The sequence below is a fragment of the Streptopelia decaocto genome, assembly GCF_964273445.1.
Source record: "Streptopelia decaocto genome assembly, chromosome: 22".
In the NCBI taxonomy this organism is placed as follows: domain Eukaryota; kingdom Metazoa; phylum Chordata; class Aves; order Columbiformes; family Columbidae; genus Streptopelia; species Streptopelia decaocto.
Window position 1 is genome coordinate 1,254,530 of NC_138677.1, and position 17,338 is coordinate 1,271,867.

Below are 17,338 nucleotides of genomic sequence, written 5' to 3' on the forward strand. Positions count from 1 at the left end.
AACAGGTCACAATAGCTCAAGGACTCCCTCTAAATGTTAAAAACCACTTCTTCCGTGTGATGGTGAGTGAGCAGTAGGACAAGTTGCCCAGGAAGCTTGAGAAGTCTCCATGCTTGGAGATATTCAAAAGATGTCTCGACATCAGGCGGGAGCAGCCGCAGCCCCGCAGCCCCGGGACGGGCAGGGCAGCCCCAGCCCCGGGCTCGCTGTCCTCCCCGCCCGGCTCTCACCTGCCGGCCCCGCGGCCAAGGACAAGGCCAGGAGCCACCGCCCCAGCCCGGGCGCCATCGCGCCCTGCGCAAAGGGGCCGGCCGGGAACCGCACACGAGCCGAGCGGAGCCGCGCTCAGCCAGCTCCTGCCCGCCCCGCCGCCTCGGCCCCTCCGGGACAGCGCCGACGCCTCCGCCCGCCCCGACACAGCCGGCCCGGCCCCCGCTGCCGCGGCCCCTTGGGGGCAGGAGAAGGGGCGGTGCGGGGAGGCCGCGGGGCAGGGCCGTCGGTAGAGGGGGAGCGCGGTGCCCCGGCAGAACAAGGCTCCTGTCCCTCGGCTCCCAGCGCGGCTCCGGCGCTGTCCCGCCTTGTCGCGCTGCCCAGCGCTGCGGAAGGGGGTCGCTGCCTCGGCCGGCCCCCGCCCCAGCGCCAGGGACGGGCTGTCGGGCCGCGGGGGCTCCTCGCAGGACCTTCCCCGTGCCCCACACCCCAGCCCGCCCTGGCCTCACTCCCATCCCCCGCCCGCGGCGACCAAGACACTCCGTGGCCTGTGCTGCCATCCCGAGTGGCCTCCACAGCCTGAGAAATGGACTGACTGGAACCTCCTGCACTTTCACAAAAGGGGAAGAGCAAAGTCCTGCATCTGAGGAGAAACAACTCCATGTACCAGGCCAGGCTGGGACCTGCTCAGCTGGGAATCACATTTTTAGAAAAAGACCCAACGATTCTCCTGAACAACAACTTGATCAGAAATGTGCCCTTTGTGGAAAAAGGTGAATAATGGTATCCTGGGGTGCACCGGACAACATATTGCCAGCAGGTCAGGGAGCTTGATCCTTCCTCTCTGCTCAGGTCACGCCTGGAGTACTGGATCCACTTCTTGACACCCCAAGACACGAGAGACACGGGGATAGAGGAGAGAGAGTAGATAAAGGACATAAAGATGATTATGGGACTGGAGCACCTCCAGGGAATACAAGGGAATGCTAGGACATCTGGGACAGTTAACCCGGGAGAAGTGAAGGTCTGGGAGGGGTGTCTTACCAATATGTAGAAACATATGAAGGGAGGGTGCAGGGTAGGCAGGGCCAAGTTATTTTCAGGGGTTCTCAGGAAGAGGTCAAGGGTCAATATGTGCAAGCTGAAACACAGGATGATCCATCTGAAAATGAGGAAACAGCTTTTCACTCTAAGGGAATCAGAGCCTTGGCACACATTACATATGTGAAAAATGCAGTTGTGATTCGTGCTAAGATGTTTAATGTTTACAGATATAACCAAATGAGGCACGGGCTCTGAACCTGGAAAAAGGTGGTTAAGTTCTATGTAAAAAGTTATGAAACTTGCTTATGAAGTTATATTGACAGAGGGAACTAACATTTTAAGGGTTAACTAAACATATGATGGGTGCCTGCTAACGAACTAACACTTTAAGGCTTAGCCACACAATAAATGCTTAGTTTAGAGCTTTATGTTAAGAAGAACAGAACCCCATTGAATGCCAAGATCAGAAATTTTACTGCACCTAGCTGTGAACTTGAGGAGACAAGATAACGAAGATTTACAGCAAAAGGGGGCGCCAGTCTGGTTTCATTCAACTTGGCAGCTTGGGTCCCAGTCAATTCAACATAATGAGCCAAAGGTAAACAGTTCACTGTGATGAAGCTGAAGGAGCTTCATCCAAAGACCCCTCCTCAAATTCACCAAGTGGCACTGCGCAGGCGCAACAGGGGAGGGTCTATGGAAATGGTTCTCTGAGACTCATTTTAATCAGAAGTGGGGAAAGGTTATGAATATATATAGGCGTTCCTGGGGTCATTATGAATATGTAATACCTTACTGTGTTTAAGCACACTTCTTATTGTTTAAAGGTGTGCGTGTTGGGTGGAGTGAGTCCCCCGCGCACTCAGCGCTGTTTTGCTTATGCTCTAATGAACACGTGTTTAAGGAATACAAGGAATTGGATTAAATGTTGTTTATCCATAGAAAAAGCGTAAGTTATTTATTTCACATAGATACATTGTTGGATCTCCATGCTTGAAGATATTCACAAGCTGTGTGGGTGTGGTCCAGGAACACCAGCTTTAGGTGGCCTTGCTTAAGTCGGGGTCTTGGGTCAGATGATCTCCTGAAGTGCCCTCCAACTTCAGCCTTCCTGTGATTCTGTGAAAGACTCACAGGCACATTGACATCTTTGCAGGTGATATGTGCCAGGGCAAAGGGGAAAACAGAAAGTTGGGCTTTGCCATTCCCCTGATGACCTGCAGAAACAGTGTTTTAGAGGAGTGTTGAGGAAAACACACTTTCCCTTTTGGCTACAAGTTTTCTGCCTCTGGAACTCCTGAGAGAAATACGCAAGTGATACAAAAGTAATATGGGTGTGTAAAAAAGTAGCACGAGGAGGAGACAAGAGAGCTGTTCACTATCGTTATGTTAGCTGTATTTGTGGCATCTGCTCTGTGTGAGGTATTCTGTTCGATCTTATGATGTCTTGTTCTTTTGCAGAGTTGCAGACGCAGTTACATGCACATGTGATGAGGTTGTACAACCATGTACCTAAACTCAGACATTTGCTTTGGAAGGATGAGGATTAACATGAATCCCTATTTGTCCAGTTGACTGGCTCCTTCCAGGAGCCTGGGAGGCTACTGCTGGCCAGAGCTTGCTGCTGCAGGCAGGGTTCCTGGACAGATTGAAGAGGAGGGAATTAAAGCAAGAAAAGACTAGTGGGGACCCTCCCTTCTCCCGGAAAGGTTTAATTTAACACTCCTGCCTGAAGCCGGGTCAACTATAGTAGTTGTACTGGGTCTGTCTGGGATGGAGTTAACAACCTACATAGCAGCCTGTGTTGGCAGCTGCAATGTTTTACGACCCAATCTGCAGTGGTTAACACACTGATGTTTTAGCTATTCCTGAACAGAGCTTACACAGCGTCAAGGCCGCCTGTGTTTCTCATGTTGCTCTCACACTCTACAGCTGAACAACAACTGGCCAAAGGGATATTCCATACTGCGTGACATTGTGCAATGTAATAAAAGCTGAGGGAAATAAGGTGGAAGAGATGTTAAATCTGAACAAGGCATCACACATGATGAAGGCCTGCTCTCCTGGAAATGGCTAATCAGCCTCCTGCCTGCAGGAAGTTTGGAATTCATTCATTATTTTGCTTTGCTTTCATGTAATGCTTTAGCTTTGCTTATTGAACTGTGTTTATCTCAACACAGGGATATTCTCACTTCACCCTTTTGCTTTTGTCTCCTGTCGCACTGTAGATGCAGTAAGTGAGTGGTTGTGTGCGCTTGAGTTATCATCTTGGACCAAGCCACCATGGTGGGCTGCCCACAATCTTGTCCAGTTCAGTTTTCAATCATCATCTCCATATCAAAAAAATACTTTTTTTTTCCTTTATATGGCATTTCATTTTGTGTTTGTTGTCACATATTCTATGACTGGGTAACACTGTGAAAACTATGGCACCATCTTCTTTGCTTCACACATCAGGCATTTATGAACACACTGATAAATCCTCCCTCAGCACTTTCTTTTGTAGGCTAAACCAACTCAGTTCTCTCAGGCTCTCCTTGTATGTCAGATGCTCCTTTCCTTGTCATCATGGCCCGTCATGGCAATTGCTCTGGTTCATGTCTCTCCTGTGCTGGGGAGCACAGCAGTGGATGCAGTAGTCCACAGTCTCAGCAGTGCTGAGTTCAAGAACAGCCCAAGCCAATGAGAGAGGAGTCAGGTAAAAATGCCAGGAGGCCTGAACAGACAACAAGGGTACAGAAAATGCAGGACATTGTAGAAAGGGGTGTGGGACCTGCAGAAAGGTATTGAATATGCCTTAGTCACCTCAGTCTCTAGTAGCAAGACAAGCCTCCAGGACTCCAAGGTCCTCAGATCCTCCCTCTTGACAATAGAATTGTCCTTTACTTTCTTTCAGTACATAGAAACCTCTCCCAATCACTGTGAAATGTAAACGACTACCGAGAGTCACCTCGCAGTCATATCAGCCACTGGTGGGCCACCCTAAGAGTCCCTGTAGAGTTGTGTCTCTCCAGGTTTGTTAACTATGCCTTGGTATTATCCTCCTGCACTGACATACGTCTTCCTGGCTGGGGACGCTCTGAATGGGGTCAGACACCTGGAAATCCTGAAAGCCAGTATTGCCTGCAAAGAATGAGTCAAAGAAGAACCCTCCCACATCAGCTTTGCTTGACATTCTACTTCCTCAAGAGAAATCTTTCTTGAGCCTGAAGGAGGCGACCTCCAAAAATCAAGTAGCACTCCTGGACCCCTCCTCTGTCTAAGATCATATTCCATTGGAAATTCCCGGAAAAGTGTGAATTCTGCTCTCCTGAAGTCCAGGGCTTTGATCCTGCTTTTTGCATTGCTCTCTGTTCTCCGGATCCTGAGCTCAAACACTGCATCATCACTGCAGCCATGGCTGCCCCTCACCTTCACATCCACCACCAGTTCTAACTCTGATGAAATTTTCATCCATGCCCTGCAGAAGGTTTCTTAATTGGTCGTACTAACTGTGGGAAACTGCAGCGGGTCTGTGGAATCCTTGACAGAAAATATGGGAGTAAAGATCAGCCCTGAAGATATTAAGATTTACCCTTGAGAAGGATGGGAGTAAAGGAATATCTGGAGGTACGGAGATGTACCCGTGAGAGAGAAGGGGATAGAAGAATAACATGGATGATAGAAAAACCTTGCAAGTGTGACCCAAAACCATGCTAAATCAGAAAGAACCTACATTAGTTATGGCCAAATCACTAGTTAATGGTCAATGGAAAAGGCCACATCAATTGATAACCTGGGGGATAGGTTATGCTTGTGTCTTTACAGATCAAGGGCCGCAATGGTTGCTGGCACGAAACGTGAAACCTGTGTTATCTTCCTGACAATGATTGTTGCAGCTGCTGTGTTTTGGATGCCCGCACAGACAAAGACTAACATGTGGAGTACTTTAGCCAACATGACTGACCAGGACTCCATATGCGTAGCTATGGCATCTCCGGAAAACCCGTTCCACACATGCTTGGTTGGCATCCCCCTTGATGACTACAGCAGCATCACACAATTGTTTCAAAATAGTGGTCGGTGCAGAGGCATTGCAACAAACTGTAATAATACTAACATGGCACTTTGGATTAACTGTCTCCCGGAAATAGACATTGAACCACAGGAACTGGAATTGCTGGGATCTGTGCCCATGAATGCTTGTATCCAGCTGGTTTGTGAAAAGTGCCAGGACAATATGCTAAAGCATAAGACTGCAAAATGTTAATGCTACCCTTGATGACTACAGAAATGAAACTCGTTGGTGCAATGCCTCGCAGAAGAATCCAAGGGGTGTTGTTAACAATGTGGGACAGCGACCCCGAAAACTCCTGTATGGTGTATTCTTGATCTGTGGAGATAGAGCCTGGCCAGGAATTCCTTCTAATGCTGTTGGAGGACCATATAGTTTGGGACGATTAACTCTCTTAATGCCCAATGTATCCATGATAGTCGATCACGGAAAAGCAACACGGGAAAAACTTTTTTTGCATGCATGTAAGTCAAAATGTGATGACAGAGTAGATTTTTGGGGATCAAGGTTAAGAGTTTTAGGATCTCTTGTACCTGGTGTTGGCACAGCTAAAGCTCTAAATACTTTAGAAAAATTAGGATGTTGGCTAGCTAAGCAAACTAACAGAACTTCTAGGGCTTTAAGTGGACTTTTGTTAGATGTAGATTCTGTAAGACATGCTACACTGCAGAATAGAGCTGCAATAGATTTTTTGTTATTAGCTCAAGGGCACGGGTGTGAAGATTTTGATGGTATGTGCTGTATGAACTTGTCAGATCATTCTGAGTCAATTCATAAAAGCATACAATTGTTGAAAGAAGGCGTTCAAAAGTTACAAGTTGATGATGGATGGGATTGGTTAAATAAATTGTTTAGTAGCTGGGGGCTTTCAGGATGGTTGTTATCAGTAGTGAAAACAGGACTGATCGTTTTGATGATTGTTGTGGTTGTGTTACTAATGTTGCCATGCATGATTTCTCTGCTGCAAAGGGCCCTGCAGCGGACAATGAGGGCAGCATATTTAGCACAAATACAAAAAGGGGGAATTGTGGGAAACTGCAGCGGGTCTGTGGAATCCTTGACAGAAAATATGGGAATAGAGATCAGCCTTGAAGATATTAAGATTTACCCTTGAGAAGGATGGGAGTAAAGGAGTATCCGGAGGTATGGAGATGTACCCGTGAGAGAGAAGGGGATAGAAGAATAACATGGATGATAGAAAAATTAACCAATGAGATGTTAGTGCGGTAACTTGTAACCAATAGTGAAAAGACACATGAACTGGTAGAATTGTATAAAAATGCACTTGTAGCAATAAATGGCACCTATTACTTTCATCTTGAAATAATTTGGTCCATGTCGTTTGTCCGTCTCAACCGCGAAAACAAACCCAGCAGCCAAGATTGGCACCATTCACGTACCCCATGTGGACAGGGCCAGTGAACATGAAGCTCCTTCCAGTTGTTTGAAGAAGCATTACCTAATTCTTGATCCTGGACAGGCACTGTGTAGTAGCCACCTGCCACAATGTTGATCTGCCCTCTAAACCTACCCATAGGCTACCAGCTGACTCATCATACATCCCAAAGACGAACTCTGTGCATTCCAGCTGCTCTTTCCCAGGAAGGGCAACTCTCCCTCCTCACTTTCCCAGCCTGTCTTTCCTAAACAGTCTGTCTATATCCACTATAATACTTCTGTGAGCTACCCTACCATAGCACCATGATCCTAGAGCTTGGAAACCAAGCCATGGGGGAAAATCTGGGTCACAATAGACAGGAGCCCAGGCAAAGTGCACTAGCCTGCAATACATGATACAGCCTCTCAAGTTCCCACAATAGATCCTCCTGCATCATAAATGGTCTCAGCCCATCACCACACTACCCTTCACTGCCTTTTACTGCAACCACACAAAAGACCTGTTTCCTGCACCTGCAATTGCATGACACCAACATCTGGTTAGTGGCTTTTATAAAGAAATGCTGAGAAGTCTGCATTCTCCGTCAGCCAGTTTTAGGTCGAACCTGTTGCAGAGCTGCTCCAGGGTGAGCCTAGCACCGCAGTAATACACTGCTTCATCCCCTTGCTTTGCTGCCTGGATCTGCAGTGTGAATCTGTTCTGGGAGCTCGCCACTGATCCCTTAAAGCGATCCCTGAAACCTTCTCCATAGGCATCGCCCTCCCGGTAAATCCAGTCCAGAGTGCCACGTGCTCCCTGCCGGTACCAGAACATGTAGTAGCTGCTCATACTGTCTCCACTCATGCTGCACTGGAAGGTGACTCCATCTCCCTCTCGCACAGCCAGATTCCTGGTGTGTTGCTCCAAGATCATCTGGCCAGTCACTGCTGCAGTGAGAAAAAGTAAGACATGATCACTGGAAGAATTAACAAAGTCAGAGTAGTGCTGTTGGAGGCATTGTGATGGGACTGGAAAAGTGGGAGAATTAAATCCTTCTCTTCGAATTCAGCTGATGAAAGCAGGAAGAGGAATAGAGCTGGTACCAGGATTCAGGGATCCCAAGGAAGGAGACACCTTGTTTTCCTCCCTTTTTTTCTCCTGTTAGATCAGGAAGCTTTCTCTCCCCTTTCCATTTGAAGCAGGAAGGTTTTGCACCATGGGGGACAAATCCCTTTGTCTTTGCCAAGCTGGGATGATGAGGAACCCACTCTCCTGTCCCTGAAACTGTTCTCAATGAGCACAGAACAGTCAAGGACACCTGAAGGCAAGCGGGGCTTGAGCCCTATGCTGCCATCCTCAACATGGTCTTTGCAAGATGCCCCATGAGGACAGTGTCCAGTTCAAGTGCAAACCATTAGACCCCAAGATGTAGGTGCAGCAGGCAGGTGCCCTGCATGTCCCCACACCACAGAAGAGCCAGGCTGGATGGAGGTGTCTAAGTCACAGCAGAAGAGGAGGAGGGCTGTTCCCAGAGTGCTCTGTAGGGATGGGTGGGAAGGCAAAGGCAGCAAACAGGTCAGGCTGGGAGTGGTCAGCACAGCTCCACAGAGCCGTGCAGACCACAGGGATGTGTTCCCTTCCTGGGTGCCATCACCCTTCCTTTCACTTACCTACCATGGGCAATAACCCCATGCACATGGCAGTCCACATGGCCAAACGCGCTCTCTCTCGCCCCTTTCCAGCTTCTCTCTGCCTGCTGAACAGCACTGCCCACATCTTCCCTGTCTGTGGACCTGTCACTGCTGACAGTCCTTGTCCCTCCTAGTCCCTCCCCCACTCTATGTCAACAGTGAAGGAGAGAGGCGGGGACTGGAAGAACAGAAGAAGGTGAAGCTGTTGGGCCCCTCCCAGGTGTCCCTCACCCTGCAGGCTGCAATAACAGAGCACTCGCTTGGCAGGAAAGCCTCTGGTGGGCAAAAGGGGACGTGGTGCTGTCAAGCCAACCCAACCTTCCTCTGAAGACAGAGTGCAGGAACCTGCTGGCACTTGAGAGGTAGTTCTGGGGGTGGCAAGCTGTCCTTCCAGACGTCCCCTGTCCCTTAGTGCTGCTCACCTGCTACTCCTGGATGGGACCATCCTGATCCCAATTTCATTTGGACACGACACCCCACCCTTCTCCTTCACTCTGGCCCAACACGCTACTCCTCCACTTGCCCCCTTATTTTGAACACTTCTCCACCTGTTTCTCCTGCTCACATCCCTTCTATGCTCTTCAACAGCAAATGGCATGTGAAATCTTGTGCATCCTTGGCACTGATTGTCCGTGGTAGATGTGTAGACTCATGCCCACCAGCTGTTCCCCCAGAACTCATGTGCACAACACTCAGTGGGGACCAGGCTGTTGGGGCTGCTCAGCAGAGCAGGGACAATCCCTTCTCTGTGCTCGTTCTACTCAAAAGAATGCCAGAGCTCCCCCTACGGCCACATGATGGGACATTGACTGAACCCTGACACAGTGTCACTGTCTCCATGGATGCCACCATTTTGGGGAGCACTGCCCACTGCACACTGAGCCTACACAGACTTAGTCCTTTCCCTCATCTTGCTTTTAATGGTTGCTCCAACAAGACCATTTGCGGAGGGGATCCAGCACAGCCATGGGATGGGGAGTTGCCCAGAGGACAAGATGTTCTACAATTCAACTCATTTGTTTTGGTGGTTTGGTGCTGCCTCAACAACATAATGGTTAGAAACCCATTTCAAATCTGGCTTTCTATTCTTTGGCTTTCTGTTTTTAGATTTTTACTCTTTGATGCTTGCTGCTGTGCTGCTTCCTAAAAAAAAACCTTATTCCCTGTCACATTCTGCCTGTGGCAGAGTTTGATAAGGAAGGAAGCAGGAGGTTTTTGTTAAAGCTCAACTCGATTTCCTGTCTCCGTGAGAAGGGTGCAGAAGTAGCGGGCAGAGTCCCGGGGGTGCAGAACATGCAGGGACAAAGATGACTCGGAGAGGGAATTGTTACGAGACACTGTGGCTCGACCCTCCACTGACTGCCCGAGTTTAGTAAGTGAAGCATCATGGTTGATGTAGGACAGCCACTCGATGCTGCCACCGGGTGCCTGACGGTACCACCGAACTTCATAAGTCTCGAATGTGAAGCCGTATGCGCGGCAGGAGAGGAGCACGGAGTCCCCGGGCGCTCGCAGCCCTCCGCCGGCCTCCACCAGCCTCTGCTGCGCCCACAGCCCTGCGGACGGAGAGCGCAGGCAGCCGGGCAGGGCGCGCCCGCCGCCCCGTGCAGCGCCAGCTGCCAAACCCCAATCTCCCGGCAAAGCCCCGCGCCCGGGCAACCGCCTGCCTGCCCTCCCCGGGGCTGAGCCGCGCCTGCCCCGACCCTTGGGTCCGAGCCGCCCACCGAAACGCTCGGCATCGGGCTCTCCAGCCCTCCGCTTCCCCGCTAAGGAGGCGAGCGCCAGGAGACAGCGCGCCGGGCGCGGGAGCAGCCGCAGCCCCGCAGCCCCGGGACGGGCAGCTCCAGCCTTGGACCCAGCCCCGGGCTCGCTGTCCTCCCCGCCCGGCTCTCACCTGCCGGCCCCGCGGCCAAGGACAAGGCCAGGAGCCACGGCCCCAGCCCGGGCACCATCGCGCCCTGCGCAAAGGGGCCGACCGGGGCCGAAGGACCCTGCGGGAGCCGCACACGAGCCGAGCGGAGCCGCGCTCAGCCAGCTCCTGCCCGCCCCGCCGCCTCGGCCCCTCCGGGCCAGCGCCGACGCCTCCGTCCGCCCCGACACAGCCGGCCCGGCCCCCGCTGCCGCGGCCCCTTGGGGGCAGGAGAAGGGGCGGTGCGGGGAGGCCGCGGGGCAGGGCCGTCGGCAGAGGGGGAGCGCGGTGCCCCGGCAGAACAAGGCTCCTGTCCCTCGGCTCCCAGCGCGGCTCCGGCGCTGTCCCGCCTTGTCGCGCTGCCCGGCCCTGCGGAAGGGGGTCGCTGCCTCGGCCGGCCCCCGCCCCAGCGCCAGGGACGGGCTGTCGGGCCGCGGCGTGTCCTCGCAGGACCCTCCCCGTGCCTCGCACCCCAGCCCGCCCTGGCCTCACTCCCATCCCCCGCCCGCGGGCTTCAAGACACTCCGTGGCCTGTGCTGCCATCCCGAGTGGCCTCCACAGCCTGAGAAATGGACTGATAGGAACCTGCTGCACTTTCACAAAAGGGGAATAACAAAGTCCTGCATGTGATGAGTAACAAGCCCATGTACCAGGCCAGGCTGGGAGTTGCTCAGCTGGGAATCACAGTGTCAGAAAAGGACCCAAGGGTTCTCTTGGACAACTACTTGTCTGGAAATGTGCCTTTTGCAGCAAAGGTGACTAACGGTAGCCTGGGATGCACTGGACAACGTATTGCCAGCAGGCCAGGGAGCTGGATCCTCCTCCTCTACTCAGCACTGCTGAGGTCACACCTGGAGTACTGGCTCCACTTCTTGGCTCCCCAGGACAAGAGAGGCTCAGGCATAGAAGAGAGAATGTAGAGAAAGGACACAAAGATTGTTATGGAACTGGAGCACCTCTTAGATGAGGAAATGCTGAGAGAGCTGGGTCTATTGAACCTGGAGTAGAGAAGGCCATGAGTGGTGTCTCATCAAGGTGTAGAAACCTATGAAGGCAAGGTGCAGGGATGTCTGGGCCAGGCTCTTTGCAGTGGTGGTCAACGACAGGTCAAGGGGCAATATGTGCAAGCTGAAATATGGGAGGATCCATTTGAAAAACAGGAAAGAGCTTTTCACTGTGAGGGTGTCTGAGCACTGGCACAGGTTGCCCAGAGAGGCTGTTGGGTCTCCATTCTTGGCAATATTCACAAGCTGTGTGGGTGTGGTCCTGAGACACCTGCTTTAGGTGGCCTTGAGTAGTGGGCTTGACCAGATGATCTCTGGAAGTGCCCTCCAACTTTAACCTTCCTGTGATTCTGTGAAAGACTCACAGGCACATTCACATCTTTGCAGGTGATATGTACGAGGACATAGGGGAAAACTGAAACTTGGAATTGGTAAGTCCCTGCTGACCTGCAGAAACAGCTTTTTAGAGGAGTGTTGAGGAAAAGACACTTTCCCTTTTGGCTGCAAGTTCAAAAGTGGAACTCCAGAGAGAAATATGCAAGTGATACAAAAGTAATAGGGGTGGGTGTGGCAGAATGCAAACCCCCCTCTCTCCCCCTCCCTCCTTCCGTATGGAAGGAGTAGGCACATCTCCCTCTCTCTCTGCTACTTGAGGCTAACAGCTTCTTTTGTTTGGCCCCAGAGCACCCTGGCCAGGGCCATTAGGAGAAGGGAGTGCCGAGGAGCCACTGAGCCGCTGGGCACCTGCGGCCAGTGTGGGGGATGTTTGGAGGCTTCAGGGGCACCCACAGCCAGTGTGGGGATGCAGAGAAGCTTCTAGAATGCCTACAGTCAGATCTGATCAGCCAGTATAAAAACGGGATTCTCGTCGAGACTCCACCCATTGTCACGGGTCTCTCGGAGCACGAGCAAGATGCTGCCGCCGAGAGCCGCCCCCCCCGCGATGGAGACTCCGCTTGCCCTGCCACCACGGGTGTGAGTAAAACTTCTCGCAGGATTGCGAGTATATTTATACTTTCCGTGCACATATGCACGTGTAACTTTCCGTGGTCAATACAAGCACGTGTAAAATTAATCCTTGCAGAATTGCAGGTGTATTTTCCTTCCGTGCACATTTGCATGTGTAACTTTCCGTGCACATTTGCACACTTACTTTCCGTGCTTAATACAAGCACGTGTACTTTCCGTGCACATTTGCATGTGTAACTTTCCGTGCTCAATACGAGCACGTGTATAAATTATTTCCTCGCACAATCGCGAGTGTAATTTCCTCCTGTGCTTCCACATAAGCACATGTAATATTCTGTGCACATTTGCACGTGTAAGTAAATTAACCCTCGCAGGATTGCGAGTGTATTATAAATTTACCCTCGCAGAATTGCGAGTGTACACTTCCTGTACTCACTACAAGTACGTGTATCTCTTTAAAAATAATCCCACACTGTGTTTAGGCAAGTGTGTACTTCTCCGGGACTCAGGGCCGGCTCTGGCATTGTTTTGAGTGAAGCCACGTGCATGCACACTGTGGACCGCCTGTTGTATTAGTTGCTGCCCCTTAATAATTTTCCTCAACTGATATTCGAACCTGTATTTAAGTCACTTTTGGAGTGTTAAAACCCTGTTTCTCACCGGTTTAATAAAAGATGTTTTGGACCCTGTTGTCCCTTAAACTAACCTCGGGGTACCGCCGTGACAGTGGGTAAAAAAGTGGTAAAAGGAGGAGTAAGGAGAGCTACACACCATGGTTATGTATTTTTGACATCTTTTGTATATATGGTGTGTGGTCTTGTTAGATTTTATGCTGTGATGTACTTTTGTAAATTTGCAGACCCAGGTACATGCACATGCGACAAGGTTGTCCAACCATGTACACAAACTCAGAGCCTGGCTTTGGAAGGATGAGGATTAACATGAATCCCTATTTGTCCAGTTGACTGGCTCCTTCCAGGAGCCTGGGAGGCTACTGCTGGCCACAGCTTGCTGCTGCAGGCAGGGTTCCTGGACAGATTAAAGAGGAGTGAATTCAAGCAAGAAAAGACTAGTGGGGACTCTCCCTTCTCCCTGAAAGGTTTAATTTAACACTCCTGCCTGAAGCCGGGTCAACTATAGTAGTTGTACTGGGCCTGTCTGGGATGGAGTTAACCACCTACATAGCAGCCTGTGTTGGCAGCTGCAATGTTTTACGACCCAATCTGCAGTGGTTAACACACTGATGTTTTAGCTATTCCTGAACAGAGCTTACACAGCGTCAAGGCCACCTGTGTTTCTCATGTTGCTCTCACACTCTACAGCTGACAACAACTGGCCAAAGGGATATTCCATACTGCGTGACATTGTGCAATGTAATAAAAGCTGAGGGAAATAAGGTGGAAGAGAGGATGTTAAATCTGAACTAAGCATCACACATGATGAAGGCCTGCTCTCCTGGAAATGGCTAATCAGCCTCCTGCCTGCAGGAAGTTTGGAATTCATTCATTATTTTGCTTTGCTTTCATGTAATGCTTTAGCTTTGCTTATTGAACTGTGTTTATCTCAACACAGGGATATTCTCACTTCACCCTTTTGCTTTTGTCTCCCGTCGCACTGTAGATGCAGTAAGTGAGTGGTTGTGTGCGCTTGAGTTATCATCTTGGACCACGCCACCATGGTGGGCTGCCCACAGTCTTGTCCAGTTCAGTTTTCAATCATCATCTCCATATCAAAAAAATATTTTTTTTCCTTTATATAACATTTCCTTTTGTGTTTGTTGTCACATATTCTATGACTGGGTAACACTGTGAAAACTATGGCACCATCTTCTTTGCCTCACACATCAGGCATTTATGAACACACTGATAAATCCTGCCACAGCATTTTCTTTTGTAAGCTAAACTAACTCAGTTCTCTCAGGCTCTCCTTCTATGTCAGATGCTCCTTTCCTTGTCATCATGGCCCGTCATGGCAATTGCTCTGGTCCATGTCTTTCGTGTGCTGGGGAGCACAGCAGTGGATGCAGTAGTCCACAGTCTCAGCAGTGCTGAGTTCAAGAACAGCCCAAGCCAATGAGGAAGGAGTCAGGTAAAAATGCCAGGAGGCCTGAACAGACAACAAGGGTACAGAAAATGCAGGACATTGCAGAAAGGGGTGTGGGACCTGTAGAAAGGTATTGAATATGCCTTAGTCACCTCAGTCTCTAGTAGCAAGACAAGCCTCCAGGACTCCAAGGTCCTCAGATCCTCCCTCTTGACAATAGAATAGTCCTTTACTTTCTTTCAGTACATAGAAACCTCTCCCAATCACTGTGAAATGTCAACAACTACCGAGAGTCACCTCACAGTCATATCAGCCACTGGTGGGCCACCCTAAGAGTCCCTGTAGAGTTGTGTCTCTCCAGGTTCGTTAACTATGCCTTGGTATTATCCTCCTGCACTGACATAAGTCTTCCTGGCTGGGGACGCTCTGAATGGGATCAAGAGACCTGGAAATCCTGAAAGCCAGTATTGCCTGCAAAGAATGAATCAAAGAAAAACCCTCCCACATCAGCTTTGCTTGACACTGACGTAGCCCATGTGGAAAGGGCCAGTGAACATGACGCTCCTTCCAGTTGTTTGAAGAAGGCATTACCTAATTCTTGGTCCCGAACAGCCACTGTGTAGTAGCCACCTGCCACAATGTTGATCTGCCCTCTAAACCCACCCATAGGTACCAGCTGACTCATCATACATCCCAAAGACGAACTCTGTGCATTCCAGCTGCTCTTCCCCAGGAAGGGCAACTCTCCCTCCTCACTTTCCCTCACTGTCTCTCCTAAACAGTCTGTCTCTATACACTACAATACTTCTGTGAGCTACCCTACCATAGCACCATGATCCTAGAGCTCGGCAACCAAGCCATGGAGGAAAATCTGGGTCATAATGGACAGGAGCGCAGGCAAAGCACACTACCCTACACTACATGATACAGCCTCTCAAGTTCCCACAATAGATCCTCCTGCATCATAGATGTCTCATCCCATCACCACACTACCCTTCACTGCCTTTTACTGCAAACGCAAAAGATCTGTTTCCTGCACCTGCAATTGCATGACACCAACATCTGGTTAGAGGATTTTATAAAGAAATGATGAAAAGTATGCATTCTCCATCAGCCAGTTTTAGGTCGAACCTGTTGCAGAGCTGCTCCAGGGTGAGCCAAGCACCACAGTAATACACTGCTTCATCCCCTTGCTTTGCTGCCTGGATCTGCAGTGTGAATCTGTTCTGGGAGCTCGCCACTGATCCCTTAAAGCGATCGCGGAAACCTTCTCCATAGGCATCGCCCTCCCGGTAAATCCAGTCCAGAGTGCCACGTGCTCCCTGCCGGTACCAGAACATGTCGTAGCTGCTCATACGGTCTCCACTCATGCTGCACTGGAAGGTGACTCCATCTCCCTCTCGCACAGCCAGATTCCTGGTGTGTTGCTCCAAGACCATCTGGCCAGTCACTGCTGCAGTGAGGAAAAGCAACACATGATCACTGGAAGATATAACAAAGTAGCACTCTTGGAGGCATTGTGATGGGACTGGAAGAGTGGGAGAAGAAAATCCTTCTCTTCGAATTCAGCTGATGAAAGCAGGAAGAGGAATAGAGCTGGTACCAGGAATCAGGGATCCCAAGGAAGGAGACACCATGTTTTCTTCCCCTTTTTTCTCCTGTCACATCAGGAAGCTTTTTCTCCACTTTGCACCATGGGGACAAATCCCTTTGTCTTTGCCAAGCTGGGATGATGAGCAACCCGCTCTCTTCCGCAAAACTGTTCTCAATGAGCACAGGATGGTCAAGGGACCCTCAGGGCAACCAGGACTTGAGCCCTATGCTGCCATCCTCAACATGGTCTTTGCAAGATGCCCCATGAGGACAGTGTCCAGTTCAAGTGCAAACCATTAGACCCCAAGACATAGCTGCAGCAGGCAGGTGCCCTGCATGTCCCCACACCACAGAAGAGCCAGGCTGCATGGAGGTGTCTAAGTCACAGCAGAAGAGGAGGAGGGCTGTTCCCAGAGTGCTATCTAATGATGGGTGGGGAGGTAGAGGCAGGGAACAGGTCAGGCTGGGAGCGGTCAGCACAGCTCCACAGAGCCGTGCAGTGCTCAGGGATGTGTTCCCTTCCTGGGTGCCATCACCCTTCCTTTCACTTACCTACCATGGGCAATAACCCCATGCACATGGCAGTCCACATGGCCAAACCCGCTCTGTCTCGCCCCTCTCCAGCTTCTCTCTGCCTGCTGAACAGCACTGCCCACATCTTCCCTGTCTGTGGACCTGTCACTGCTGACAGTCCTTGTCCCTCCTAGTCCCTCCCCCACTCTATGTCAACAGTGAAGGAGAGAGGCGGGGACTGGAGGAACAGAAGAAGGTGAAGCTGTTGGGGCCCTCCTGGGTGTCCCTCACCCTGCAGGCTGCAATAACAGAGCGCTCGCTTGGCATTAAAGCCTCTGGTGGGCAAAAGGTGACGTGGTGCTCTCGGGCCAACCCAACCTTTTTCTGAGGAAGGAGTGCAGGGAGCTGCTGGCACTTGAGAGGTGGCCCTGGAGGTGGCAAGCTGTCCTTCCAGATGTCCCCTGTCCCTTGGTGCTGCTGACCTGCTACTCCTGGATGGGACCATCCTGATCCCAGTTTCATTTGGACACGACACCCCACCCTTCTCCTTCACTCTGGCCCAACACGCTACTCCTCCACTCGCTCCCTTATTTTGAACACACCTCCACCTGTTTCTCCTGCTCACATCCCTTCTATGCTCTTCAACAGCAAATGGCAGGTGAAATCTTGGGCATCCTTGGCACTGATTGTCCGTGGGAGATGTGTAGACTCATGCCCACCAGCTCTTCTCCCAGAACTCATGTGCACAACACTCAGTGGGGACCAGGCTGTTGGGGCTGCTCAGCAGAGCAGGGACAATCCCTTCTCTGTGCTCGTTCTACTCACAAGAATGCCAGAGCTCCCCCTACGGCCACATGATGGGACATTGACTGAACCCTGACACAGTGTCACTGTCTCCATGGATGCCACCATTTTGGGGAGCACTGCCCA

The 17,338-nt window shown here is 50.8% G+C and overlaps 1 protein-coding gene and 1 long non-coding RNA gene across 2 annotated transcripts in view; both read right to left on the reverse strand.

Annotated features, from left to right (window-relative positions):
- Positions 1–17,338, reverse strand: part of LOC309449223 (T cell receptor alpha chain MC.7.G5-like) — a gene marked incomplete at its 5' end in the record, with an annotated part of 441,544 nt that overhangs the window by 203,377 nt on the left and 220,829 nt on the right. The gene's annotated exons all lie outside the window — the stretch shown is intronic.
- LOC309448888 lies at positions 965–10,465 on the reverse strand. The gene is made up of 3 exons (XR_014185874.1): positions 10,272–10,465; positions 1,255–1,372; positions 965–1,089 (listed from the first exon to the last, which is right to left on the reverse strand). It is a non-coding gene; the product is annotated as an uncharacterized lncRNA (long non-coding RNA).